This window comes from Myodes glareolus, chromosome 13 (assembly GCF_982192425.1).
Source record: "Myodes glareolus chromosome 13, mMyoGla1.1, whole genome shotgun sequence".
Taxonomy (NCBI): Eukaryota; Metazoa; Chordata; class Mammalia; order Rodentia; family Cricetidae; genus Myodes; species Myodes glareolus.
The window spans coordinates 42,131,743-42,146,464 of NC_142038.1; the positions used below are offsets into that span (position 1 = coordinate 42,131,743).

Genomic DNA, 14,722 nt, shown 5'->3' on the forward strand with positions numbered 1-14,722 from the left:
ATACCCAAACCATACAAGGATTCAACAAAAGAAAAGAATTACAGACCAATTTCTCTCATGAACATTGATACAAAAATACTCAACAAAATAATAACAAACTGAATCCAAAAACACATCAAAATCTACTATGGTCAAATAGGCTTCATCCCAGAAATGCAGGGATGATTCAACATATGAAAATCTAGCAATGTAATCCACCATATAAACAAACAGTAAAAAAAAAAAACATAATCATCTCATTAGATGCTAGAAAAGCGTTTGACAAAATCTAATACATGTTTATGATATTTGAAAAGATCAGAGACACAAAAAACATATCTACACATAATAAAGAAGCCTCTTGATGTCAATCTTCCTCTTGAAGTAATTGGTGCTGCCAGAAGCAGATGAGTCTCATTGTCATGAAAAGTCCTAAGTTCTTAAAACATTTCAAATTCCATATTCTGTAGTCTTTGAAAGGTTTGAAGATTATCTATCTAAGTGAAATATATCTCTGTAGATCTAGAACACCTAACATGACTACAAGCTTAACTATTATAGATGATTATCTATTAACCTCTATTTCTGTTTTGTATTATTAAAAATTTCCACCTCCTCCCACTTCCCTCCCTTCCCTTCCTCCCACTCTCCCTCCCCCTCCTTCTCCAGGCTAAAGAGTAGTCAGGGTTCCCTACCCTATGGGAAGTCCAAGATCCTCCCCCTTCCCCCCGGGTCCAGGAAGGTGAGCATCCAAACAGACAAGGTTCCCACAAAGACAGTCCATGCAGTAGAATCAAAGCGTAGTGCCATTGTCCTTGGCTTCTCAGTCAGCCTCCACCATCAGCCACATTCAGAGAGTCCAGTTTGATCACATGATCCAGCAGTCCCATTCCAACTGGCCTTGGTGATCTCCCAACAGATCTGTCTCACCGTGTCAGTGGGTGAACACACCCCTCGCGGTCCTGACTTCCTTGCTCATGTTCTCCCTCCTTCTGCTCCTCATTAGGACCTTTGGAGCTCAGTCCAGTGTTCCAATGTGAGTCTCTGTCTCTACCTCCATCCATCACCAGATGAAGGTTCTATGGTAATATGCAAGATATTCATCAGTGTGGCTATAGGACAAGGCCAGTTCAGGCACCCTTTCCTCTGCTGCTCGAGGAACAAGCTGGGGACATCTCCTTGGATACATTTCTAAATAAGCTATACAAATACAATGCCTTAATCAAGAGCAGAAATAAAATATATAACAAAATTGACCTTAAATTTGTATCAGTAAATGAAGATCCATACCAATGCAAAGTATTTATATCTATAGTATATCCCCCTTTAATTGGAAAAGATACCTTTATAAACAATTTTTTGGAATTTGGGCATTGTTCTCTCCAAACTGCTACCTGCTTTTTGTTGAGCAAAGTAATATTTGGGGGTATTCACAGTGAGCTTTTGTAGGGTCTTGGACATTAGTCTGGAAGGATTTCACAGGTTCTCATCTTCTGTGGAAACAAAAGAAGAACCTCTTTTCCAAAGCAACATATGCTTAGACTCAAATTCTGAAGTCAAGATACCTTTAAAGTATATACGTTGATTACTCAGCTCCTTCACAGTCAAAAAATTCAAAGAAAACACAATAACATACATAATCCAGACTCTGTGTATATTTCATCTTTACATGGCTTATTTGTTTTTAATCTATTACTTTTTAATATTTATTTTACTATCTTTACTCTTTAATCTATGACTGTCTGTACTCTGTCTCATTAAAGACTGTGTCTTATATTTTTATAGACCATCTACTTCTGTTTATAACTCTCTTTACTCTTTTTCTTTTTCTTTCAAGCCTACATACATTTTTTTAAACACACTGTGTCTTTTATGTCTGAGTCTGTCCTATTGTAAATCTGTAATCCTTTTCTGTCCAGGAGTGTTCCTTAAAATGCTAGGTGCTTCTAAGGTTGCTTGGCCTTTTGGCTCTGCACAGTCCCACATGATGGGGCAGAGGTCTGTTTAGCATGACCCATGCTCAGAGCCCCATTTTCAGGCACACAGACGGTCTATGTCGCCATTAAGCAAGTTGTAGCACTCTGCTCACAAAGCCCATTTAAATGTTTGGCCTCCTGAAAGAGCCAGAGTTCGCACAGGCAGCATGGCCCAGAAAGCCACCATTTCAAAACCATGCAGCTACTGCTGAATCAGGAAAATCTCTCTTCAATCATCCATGGTGTTAAGCCATATTTAACTCTGTTCTTTTGTGTCTAGAATTTCTTTTTAAGCTCTCTCAGGTTTTAAGTGGATTTTAGTTGGCCATGTTGGTGCCAATTTGTAGTAGGAGGCTGCTAGTTTGTTCCCAGCTGTTCAGTCCTTAAATAATCACTCAGAAATGATATTATTTGCAGTACTATTTGGCCAACAGCTTAAACGTATTTCTGGCTAAGCTTTATATTTTAATTTAACCCATCTCTATTAATCTTTGTATCACCAGGAGGTCGTGGCCTACCAGCATAGTTTCAGTGTATCTGTCTCTGGCAGCTACATGGCTTCTCCTTCATTCCACCTCCTTTCTTCCAGCATTCAATTTAGTTTTCCCCACTTAGCTCTACCTTACCCTATCACAGGCCTAAGACAGTTACTTTATTAACCAATGGTATTCACAGAATACAGAAGGGAATCCCACATCAGATGTTCCTTTCTATCTCAAGGACACTTGCTCAACTATGTCCATAACAGCTTTATTCATAATAAACAAGAAACTAGAAACCACCTATATGTCCCTCAACTGAAGAATGGATAAGGAAAATATGATACATTTATACAATGAAGTATTACTCAATTGTTAAAAACAATGACATCATGAAACTTGCTGGCAAATGGATGCAACTAGAAATCATCATCCTGAGTGAGGTAACTCAGACCCAGAAAGATAAACATAGTATGTACTCACTTACAAGTGTATATTAGCTGTGAAGTAAAAGATAACCATGCTACAATTTATAGACTCAGAAAAGCTAAGTAACAAGAAGGGCTCAAGGTGGGAAGCATGAACCTCATTGTGAAGGGGAAATAAAATAGACATCACCAATGAATGAGGGAAGGGGTCTGGATCAGGTGGTGTAGGGATGGGAACAGTAGGGATGGGGAAAGAATTAAGTTAGAGAGTACTGGGAAAGACAACTGGAATGTGGGGAGCATCTCTGGAATGAACTAGAAAGCTAGTGCAATGGAAACTCCCAGGAATCTATGAAGGTAATCCTAGCTAAGACTCCTAGCAATGGATACAGAGTCTGAACCTGGCATCTCTTGTAATCAGCCAAGACTTCCAGTGAGGGATTGAGAGACCAGACAGACTAGGAAACCTTTGACCTTCAATTTGTCCTGCCTATAAGATGTACTAGGGTAAAGGTGGTGTGCAGATTGTTGGAGTGTCCAACCAATGACTGGTCCAGCTTGAAATCCATGCTAGAGAGTGAGCCCACTCTTGACATGACTTGGTGGACTAGGACCCAGAGGTGTGATACTCAGAGGCCTAGGATAGAATCAAACATGACTGGCAAAATAAAAAGTCAAGAAATGATTGCTAATAAAATTCTGCTAGACTCACTGATAGGTGTATAGCCCAATTGTCATTAGAGACTCCATTTAACAACTAATGGAAAAAGATGTAAAGACCCTCAATAAACGTTAAGAGGAACTCAGGGGAATCCTGTAGAAGAGGTGAAGAAAGATATGGGGGAGCTAGACAGGTTGAGAACACCACAAGAAAGCCCACTGAATCAACTGAGCCGGGTTCTTAAGGGCGCACAGAGAATGAATTGACAACCAGGGAGCCTGCATTGGACTGATGTAGGCCCTCTGCATATATGTGGCAGTTGTGTAGCTTGGTTTTCTTGTGAGACTTCTAACAATGGGAACAGGGACCATCTCTGACTCTATCGCCTGCTTTTGGGGTCCTTTCCTCCCAACAGGTTGCCTTATCCAGTTTTATAGGAGAGAAGGTGCCTAGTCTCACTGCAATTTGATATACCATAGGCCTTAATTAGGGTTTCTATTCCTGTAAAAAAAAAATATTATAACCATGGCAACACTTATAAGAAAGCAACATTTAATTGTGGTGTCTCACTTACATTTCAGAGCTTCAGTCCATTATCATCATGGTGGGACATGCAGCATGCAGGCAGACCTGGCACTGGAGAGGTAGCGTTGTACATCTTGGCTTGCAGACAACAGGAAGTGGTCTCAGAAACTGGGTGGTAACTTGAGCATATATGAGCCCTCAACCTGCCTTCACAGTGACATACTTCCTCCAAAAAGACCACACCTACTCCAATAAGGCCACACCTCCTAACAGTGCCACTCCCTTTGGGAGCTATTTTCTTTCAAACTACCACACCATGGCTGGTTGATATCCATGAGAGACTTGACCTTTTTCAAAGAGAAAAGGAGGAGAAGTGGATTGGGGGGCTGGAAGGAGAAGAGGAAGGGGACACTGAGATCATGATGTAAAAACAAAAACTAAATAAGCAAACAAAAAAAAGGCAAAAGAAAAGGAAGAGAAAAACTGTTTCTAACAAGCTAGTGCAAATGAATACTCCGGAAAAATTAAGCACAGAAGGAAGGATCCTGTGTGTTAAGCAGATTTTTAATTCTTTTCTATAACAGTTTCTACTGTCAGGTTGGGGTGTTGTTGGTGAATAAGATAACCACAGAAATCCAATGGAATTTAAAAAGCACCAAGTTTTGTGAGCTAACTGGACATGGTATAGCGTTACACTACAAGTCACTTCCTCACGATGAAAAGAAAAGAAAATCCTGCTTGGAGGAAATTAAAGATTGTCTAATCATACAGGATAGATTCTCAGGAGGAAGGACACATTGGTGCCCAACTTCTACCAAGGCTGAGGATGCCCCAGCCCACACAAGGAAACAGTCTAAGAAGAGCACTTGTGGTGGAAAATGAAAGCAGAGTGCTTGAAACAAGCCCTGAAGACCCCTGGAGAGAATGCTGTCTGGTGTGCAAGCAAAAGGGGAAAGGGTGGCCAAGAGTCACGTTGCACTTATGTTGGGATTCATCCTTGAGTATACAGGCAAAGAAAGCCTGGGAACCCACACCAATTTGTTCTTCCAGCCAAAGAACGTGCTTGGCCCTAGCTAAACCCAAAACTAATTGAGTGAACAAAAGAAAAAGTCATCCTTCATCTTCTGGTTTCCCTCAATGTCTTCCTCCTTTCTGTCTCTCCTAGGGGGAACTTCATCTCCTCACAGATGCCCATCTGCTCTTGGAATGTTATCTTTATGCCTGGATTCCTGACGAGCCATTGAGGTACAGAGGTAGCCAGAGTTCACTTTCTTGGGCTCAAAATTCATCAAGAAGAAATTAACACCAATGTGGTTATAATATAATAATATCACCTTATACCAGTGGTTCTCAACCTTCGTAATGCTGCAACTATTTAATCCAGTTGTGGTGACCCTAACCACAAAATTATTTTGCTGCTACTTCATAACTGTAATTTTGCTACTGTCATGAATCACAATGCAAATATCTGGTATGCAGAATATGTGATATGTGACCCTCCAAATGGGTCTCAACCCACAGGTTGAGAACCACTTCCTTATGCTATACTCCCTAGAAAGGAGGCATTGTTGATAGACTATACCTGTACTTACTTTTATTAATAATTACACCAAGAGAAAATGGTAATTTTGTCTTTTGAAGTAGTGTGCCACATGGTGCTGGTTTTTCTTTTCACTTTAAGGTGAAGGTGACAAATAAAATGTTCTTCATTTCTACATGGCCATTCAAAACATTCACTGGGTTGTGACTGCCGACGATGTCAAGGAATGCACTCACTTAAGCCGTATTGTTCTGTTACAAATGTCCCAAAGCTATATGAATTATTACATGGGTTAAGGGAGTCTGACTACAGGAGTTCGAGGAGCCTGCCTGCATCTCTGCTCCTGGGGCCACTCACTGAAGCTAATCACATTCAAGAAGCTTCTCTAGCACATGATGGCCGACTGTGGTTCCAATGTGTGGCTCTCCCCAAACAAGCTTGAGACCCACGGCACTATGAGTTCAGGATCAGCAGATCTTTGCATGGAGACTGAATCCCCGGTCTCTGCGTCACATAACTCCTCTGTGTTGTGGAAATAAAATCATGACCACAGTGTGACTAAAGGGGACCAAGACCTAGACCTTAACCCCCCATCAAGGGACAGGAAAATCATCTGGGAGGCACCAGTGGCTGCTGTGTTCAGAGGCTATCTGCCACAAAGATTCCTAAATTTATCTGCAAAATTCTAAACCTTTGGTGTAGGCACACAAGCATTTCTTTCCTCAGCAAGTTCCCCAGGTGATTCCAACCTGTGGATATATTTGTCAACCTTGATCTTCCAGAATGTCCAGGGAAGAAGTCTAAGGAAGGGCTCTTTGCAGCAGCACCTCAGCTGCATGCTTCATCTGTCACAAGAGTCTAAAGTTTTAGTCTAAATACCCACACTCAAGCATCACAAAGCTTCTATCAGCAGCTTCTTTCAGAAGCCTCCTGGAAAGACCAACTAACAGGCTATCAGAAACCAGTGGTTCTTGGGAATATGAGAATTTCAGTGCTAAAGCCAGGATAATGAGGGTCCGACTGGGACATGTGGCTTCTCCTCCTTCTGCTGGATGGGCCAGGGCTAGTAAGTCTTGTTTCTGAAATGCATCTTCATCACTGCAGATACCTCCTCAAGCACCAGCTAGCCAGGGCTGTGAAACAGGATCCACAGACCTGCAGCATCAGCGCAAAGCTTTTGAGAAATGGAGTTTTCCTGGACACTGGTCCAAGTCCCCCGGAATGATGCTCAGGAATATGGTTTTGAAAAGCCCGACTCTAAGCATGCCTGCACACTTTCCTTTGTCTGTCTTTACCATCCCTCAGAGGCCAAAATCAGGTTTCTGTTGGTCAATAGAGGTATAAAATGGGTAACAGGAAGATTCCAGCAATGCTAATTTGGGCCAGAGATATTTCGACGAAAAAGAGCCAGAGGCTCAGACACATACAAGCTGATCATTATTTTGGTCTTCATTTTTGTCAATCATTTTTGCCTCAGAGGCTGCAGAAAAAACTTTACCTCCACAGTAGAAACTGGAATGTGGGCACAAAAAGAGCTTAGCTCGGCTATCTTCAGGGTGTGAGGCCTACATTCCAGAATACATCTAAACTGTCAATACTTAGCTCAGCTATCTTCAGGGTGTGAGGTCTACATTCCAGAATACATCTAAACAACTGTCAATACTTGTGAAGCACAGAATCAAACCTTACCTGTGACTAGATACTTGTTTTTCATGATGAATTTATGGCAAGAGTCATCAAAGAGTTCAATGATTTCAAAATTACATTCTTCTGGGGAAAAGTTTACTCCAGAGCAATGAAGAGTTCCATAAAGTAAATTAATACCCTAGCATTTTAATCACCTTAAAACCAAGACAATTTATAAAGGTTAATATAAATTTTAAAATATTTTTAAAAGACAACAAACAAAATAACTATTTCATTAAACATTAAATATTAAAAATTAAATATTCTTTAAATAGTTACTTTAAAGAATTTGCCTACTTATCATCAGATGCCCACTAATAAATCCATGCAAGTCTAATCTATACATGAAAGAAAAGCAAAATGGTTCTTGATTATATAATGGTTTGGATTAAAAGCAAAACAAAGATACTTAATTTTTGGATTTTTAATAAGATTTTTATTTATTATTTGAGAATTTCATAGACTATATTTTCTTTAAGACAGCGTTCAACTTTGCCACTAATCTCAAATCGGCGATGTTCCTGTAGGGGCCACCTGAACGCTGGGGTTACGGGAATACACCACTCTGCATGACTGCTGTTGTCAACACAAACTAGGGACAACCAGGAAGAGAAAACATCAACTGAGAAATTATCTTCATCAGATTGGCTTTTGGGCACATCCATGGGACATTGTCTTGATTGATGATTAATATGCAAGGGCCCAACTCACTGTGGGTTCTGCCATCCCTAGAGACATGGGCCTGGATTGTATAAGAAAACAGGCTGAACAAACCATGAAGAGAGAGGCGGAAAGCAATGTCCATCGGTGGCCTCTGCTTTAGTTCCTGCCTTCAGGATCCTTCCTTAAGTTCCCGCACTGACTTCCCTGATGATGAACTATGATGTAGAAATATAAGCCAAATAAATCCTTTCTGCCTCCAATATGGTTTTGGTCACGGTGACTTTTCTTCTCTCTCTCTCTCTCTCTCTCTCTCTCTCTCTCTCTCCCTGTCTTCTTCTTCTTCTTCTTTTCTTCTTCTTCTTCTTCTTCTTCTTCTTCTTCTTCTTCTTCTTCTTCTTCTTCTTCTTCTTCTTCCTCTCTCTCTCTCTCTCTCTCTCTCTCTCTCTCCCTGTCTTCTTCTTCTTCTTCTTTTCTTCTTCTTCTTCTTCTTCTTCTTCTTCTTCTTCTTCTTCTTCTTCTTCTTCTTCTTCTTCTTCTTCTTCTTCCTCTCTCTCTCTCTCTCTCTCTCTCTCTCTCTCTCTCTCTCTCACCTCAGCAATGGAAAGCAAACAAACAACTCTTTCCAGCTAAAGGTATTTCTTAAAACACCCCCATACACTGTAATTCAGACACGTTACTCATGACGGTGGATCCCTTGCCTAATGAACAAAAGTTTTGATATGGTTCCTTTGCCAGTCACCTAGCATGTAACTTTATCCTGGCATGCTGAAGCGAATGCAAGCAAAAAGTCCCCTTCTCAGAACTCACATCTTCTCACAAACTTCTCATTGGAAATAAGAATTTTTCTAAAGGCCAGTTAATCAGGCCTGTCCCTCCATGAAAGAACACAGTCAAACTGGCTACAGTAGACTCCATGGCTGCTGAAGGGGGTACCTCTGGCCTGCCGCGGTGATCTCCCGCTTCAGCTGCACTGCAGGCATGATAAGAACATAATGGAAATTCGTCCCCACCACCTGACCTTCCAGCACAGAGATTCTGCAGGCAATAAGAAAATCGATTGCACTATCTTCCACAAAGCTGAGACTCTAACAGTAGATCTGAGACACGCAAACTCATTTTCCTATGTTACACTCTCCTGATGTCGGAGGTTTACTTCCATTGGATAAATTTCAAACAATAAAGAATTTGCATTCTTTATGCAAATCATCACCAGGCAAGTTTAATCTGTGGTATAGTACATATGAGCAAGCATAAATATTTCATAAATAACTAACTAAAGAATGAACAAACAGGTCATTCAAGAAGGAAACCTGAATGCTATCCTTCTCTTCTCCTGGCTACACAAATTTTACCAAATGGAGTGATCCAAGTGTCTACCAATTTGACATAAGTATGGAAACCATCCTGCCCTCCCCTGGGCTTTGCCCCTTAGCCAGTAAGGAGGTTATGCACACCCTCCTAGCAAGGACATGTTGATGGTATGAAGTCCACAGGGAACAAATGTCCAAGGAAGAAAATTACACTTAGCCATCAACTCTATCAAGTGACATAAGGATTTAAAACAAAGCCCATTCCAGGAGAATTGCAATCTAGATACCTTCAAATGGAAAGAGTATGCAAAGGGTACTGGAAAGACAGACTGTCACGATGTACTGCAAGAAATACCTTTGCTCAGTAAAGTTAAATTTCATTCATAAAACATGAAGAGCAACCCACCTATGTCAGAACATTTTAAATATTGATGAAGCAATTCAAAGTGATCATGATTTATGCACTGTAAATTCTCTTGTAAATACAAGGGACCCTCACGATGGAGATGTCCACACCAATCTACCCAGCAAGTGAGAGGCTGTTGGCATAGAGTTGGGGACTTGCAACACAATGATTCCTTGAATGTTTTGTTGCAATTGTCTGTTTGTCCCTTAACTGAACTTCAAACACCTTGAACAGAGAGACTGAGCCATTTTTATCACTTTATCTTGACTTAATCAGGCATCTACTACTGTTTCTGTCAAGTTGAGTCAATAAATCCTGAATCCTCACTACTGCTCAGCCTCCCGGCTGAGAGTGCAAAGCCACATGGCACCGTGTGTAAAATGGAACGGCAAACACCTGTGTGCTCAAGGAACAATTCCCCAGCTGCCAAAACTGGCTACTACCCCACTCCTAGAGCTTCGGCTTCACAAGAAGAGAGCTCAAATTCCCAAAGGAAACATTCCTTGCAGTTGGTCATCGAAGAGGAATTGACAGATAAATGCCTTGAAAGTGGCTCACAGCTGAGCATTAGGCTTTTTTCACATGCCCAGGTACCACAGCCGAGCTCTCCTAGCGTCACAGTTAAAGATCAGACCTGGACGACACTGGAAGCTTCGCTGTTTTCCACACTTTATGGGACCTATCCAGGTGAGATGTGGGACCAGAAGGGAACTGCCTGTCAATCACCAGTCTACTTTCTTAAGCAAGATTGCACTCGGCACTCTGCAGAAAGGATCCATGGACCTATCTCATCGGTGACAGCAACACGACCTCAAACTTTCTCAGTCTTCTACCTACCTTTCTGCCTTCGTTTCTTTCTTTCACCATGGTTGTTGCCCACATTTCGTACACTGAGCACTGTGCTAGGCAGTAGCAAGTAAAAGGCCTGGCGATCGTTTAAGGAAAAAAGTAAAGAATAATTGCAAGGAGACATTTTTTTTCTAGGAATTAGACGCCACCAAGTTGATAGGATGATGTGGCAACATGGGAGACCAGAGCTTAAATGAACAGAAATCTGTATACAATCAAGTGCTTCGTGATAGGCATACCAGAATGGGACTCAAATATCTCCTGTGGGATGGCCTCAACAAACCTTTCCTAATGATGTCACAAAATACCACACACAGCTTAAGCTACTGTGGTGCTTCAAGTGACAGGAACTGTGGCAGCTGGCCCTCAACTGTTTACCTGAGTCTGTTGCTGATGCCTGCAGCCCAGGGTCCTTTAAATGAAGACCTGAGGCTCAACCACTCCTCAACACGCTGAACCCACTGACAGTCCAGGTGTCTCTCCACCCTGTATTTTCCTGATGACTTGACTGCTGTATTCTGAGATGTGTCCCGGCCTCTGCCTTCTTACTTCTTTTCTTTGTTTAACACTCAGTGCTCCCCCTGGCTATTCTACCTCTTCATGGTGTAGTCCCCATCAATTCTGGTTGATTTGAATAGCTCTGGGCACTCCTATGCTAAGCCCAAGATCCACAGCCTACGTCCTCCTAATGAGCTGTCTCCACCGTTGGACTTGCTTTGACCTACAAACTAGCCATGCTCAGCACTCAGACAACAGCAAGGTAGAAACCTAAGACACTCCCCACTGTTTGTAGAGCCTTTTTTAGCCAACAATTGTGTAAATATTTATTGATAAACTGTTCTTTACACTGTGCCGGGGGGGAAAAAAAGAAAGTCTAATTTCTCTGGGTAAAGAATTTCCCGTTCTCACAATGGCAGCTGTGTACAGGATGACCTTGAATTCTCACAGCTACGTCTCTCGCTGTAAATTGTTCCTTTTTATGTAGCCCAATGCTCCATCTGACATTTGCAGTTCCATTTTTAAATTAATACATTCAAAATATGGTTTCCCCTCTGAATATGAACCTTCTATGCTCTTCTTCTTCCTTGTATACACAGCCAATGTCTTCGGAGCTAAACAATACCAAAAAGAAATGGAGAACTCCAGGAATTACCTGATTCTTTTTTCATCTTTATCAACCCAAATGTCTAGTCATATGAACTCTAAGATCTGAAAAACCCATCGACTTCTCTTCAAGTCTATTTTTACAACCCTGAGTCACTATCAGGTTACCTGGGGCCAAAGAGCCCTCTGCGATGTGAAAGACTTCTTCTTCCATCCCTGCCCAGCACCTAGACGCTTGCTGGCAGGAGGGGATGGTCTCGAGATCAGTGACTTGAGCCTTCCTCAGGCTGAGTACCTTGTGTAACAAATAAGCTGCAGAAACTAAGAATGCTGCCACCATTTTCTCCCCTACACTACTGCAGGGGCTTCCCCATAGAGCCTGTCCTTCCCAATTGCTGCAGAGAAGCCACACTGGTCCTCAATAGTCAACTAGCTGTTTCACCTCACCTCTTCCAACTCTTCCGTTATACCCCCTACGTTACAAAGCCTTGCATGATCCAGCCCTAGTTCATTCCTGTGACCCACCCGCTACCCCTGCTCTGGCTGGCTGCCTTGCTCTTCCTTAGAAACGCCCAGCTCCTTGGCACTAACAGGAGCTTTACTTATCTGCCTTCAGCGCCTTCCCACATTTCTTCAGCTCAGGGTATACATATTGACTTGATCCCCGTACCTGGCGCGTCTCATACTTTCATTAATTTTCATGCATGGCCTGCCATACTTTGCAAACGACAATTGATTTGTAACGATATAATAAGTACACCTGGCCCTCCCAGCCAAAACTCAGCTGGGATGTGCCCATTTGCTCAAGTGTTGGAGCCCAGATGTGGCAAGTGATCAACATGCTATATGGTAACCTGCTGGCTTCCAAGGTTGTGTGTCCCTGCAGCAAGGTTCACGTGAAGACCTTTTGGACCCACTCATTCTTTTCAGTGTCTTAATACTTTTGGTCCAGGGCAAACCAGTTACATAAAAAAGGAAACTCAGTGTAGCCTTGACTTTTCCTTGCACACTTGTTAGTGGTAACTACCATCACTGCCCATACTGACTAATTTGTATTCTAAATTTCTCAACGTTTCTCTTGACATTCTCCATATGGAAATAACTTTTAGTTTGGTTTTTGTTGCTCACGTTTCTTTTGTTTTGTTTGCTTTCTGAGAAAGGGTCTTACGGATCCCAGGCTGGCCTAACCATGAATTCATGATCTTCCTGCCTTTCTCTCTTAAGTGGTGGGATTACAGGACTTCCGTGGACTTTGTGTGTGTAGGAAAGCACTTTACCAACTGGGCTGCACCCCAGTCCACACCACAGAGCTAATTTTTGTGCAGTGTCCTGTTACCTTTTCTTTATGGGTCTCTCACTATCTAGTGCTATTGGACTTGTTCACTGATTGTGATCTGTCGCCCTTGAAAAGAATACGAAGATCTAGGTGACCTTGTTCACTCTTCTGCCCCCAGTGGCTAGAACTGCATCTAGCACAGCATGGATAGGTGAGTACATGAGGGGCGCAGGGTCACATGATGTACTAAGAATGTAGGAGAGTATTGTTCTAGGACCAGATATGCTCAGTTTCAACCTCGGTTTCTCCATTTACTCTGATCGTGATCAAATGACTTAACACGTCTATTCCCGAGTTGCTTCATCTAGGACAAGAAGTACTTTGTGTCATGTCCTCGGAGCTTTAACATTTGAGTCAGTATGCATAAACTTTTTAGAGTAAAGCAGGTATAGCCCGTGCTTGGTAAACGCAGTCATTATGAAGGGGCAAGCGCTGCCATTACCTTTCCCTGACTTGAACATAAAGGGCTCGAACTAGCTTGGGTCTTAAGAGTACCCTACTTCCCTTCAAGTTTAGCATCCACCTAGTCTTGCAGGTTCTGGTTCCCATAGCCAAGAGAAGGATGTAGAGAAGCATAGAGTGTACTTTATCGTCCTGAAAATCATCCTGTCACGGCGACGCTGAAGAAGCTGAGCTGGGTAGGTGTCCCCGTTTTAAATGAGTGTCTCACAAGCCATCCCTCATACTCCCAACAAGGCATCACACACAAAACCACAACACTCTTCCCACCCTCTTTATTTCAGCTCCTATTTTTCAAAGAGAATGTAGGTAAGTTAGGAAGGTAACAACACACAAGACAAGGAAAGAGAGAAACAGAGAAATAAAACGAGAAAGAAGGGATGGATGTGCAAAAGGAGGGGGGAATATTTCAAGCCAGCCATGGCATTGACCTTCTAATGTAAACAGTAAAATGCCGAAATTAGAGAGCCCAAGGAAATCCCGCCCAAACCCCCACAAGGAAATGCTTTCACTCAGGGATGTGGGGAAGCTAGGCAAAAGCAGTGTGGGTAAAGACTTTGTGACCAAGAGGCCTGGGTCAGGCAGAAAAGGCAAACCTCTCTAAATTACCTGGGGGATGCTGGCCCGATTAAAACTGTAGTCCCCAGCATGTCACCTTAGTCCAGGGCTTACCTCAGTCTGTAACCAGGAATCCAGCTCCATTTGAAGCATCCCTTGCCTCAAAGTGGTAAGCTTGGCCTTGGTTAAACACGCCAGGGGGCCCTGCCCCAGTGCATTTCCACTGAGATTCCCAGCCGATTCCTCAGGAGAAACTGTTTCCATTTGAGATGGACCGGGGATCCTGGCCAGGACCAGCTGCCCCTCAGAGCCAAATTCCGTGACAGCTTGCAGAGAGGATGCCAAGAGGCTGCAGGGAGCCCCTAGGGGTGGGCAGCGAGCCGGGGGCGCGGCTGGGACCAGCCAGGCCCCGGCTGCCCACTCGTGAAGGTCTAAGTCCACACCTTTGGGAACTGGCTTCTGCCTGCTTGTCCCTGCTCCAGCACGACAGTGCTGAAATTGCGCGGGCGCCCCAAGACGCCCCGCCGCCACTGGGGGACTTCCTCCTTCCCGCGTCCTTGGCGGGCGGGAGAGCACTGGTGGGCGGGGGACCCCGACCGGTCAGAGTTGTCGCCGACCTTGAGGCTACCGTGGGCTGTGCATGCGCCAAAAATAAAACTCGGGCGCGCGCACGCGCGCGCGAACACACACTCACACACACACACACACACACACACACACACACACACACAAGAATGCATGCACAACCTATACTTGGCACTTC

At 43.1% G+C, this 14,722-nt stretch overlaps 1 protein-coding gene across 1 annotated transcript in view; it reads right to left on the bottom strand.

Annotated features, from left to right (window-relative positions):
• Positions 1-14,363, bottom strand: part of Kcnn2 (potassium calcium-activated channel subfamily N member 2) — a 374,515-nt gene extending 360,152 nt beyond the window's left edge. The window contains exon 1 of the mRNA XM_085699907.2: positions 14,074-14,363. The gene's annotated coding sequence lies outside the window, so the exon portion shown is untranslated. The remainder of the gene's footprint in view (positions 1-14,073) is intronic.
• Between the last annotated feature and the right edge of the window lie 359 nt (positions 14,364-14,722).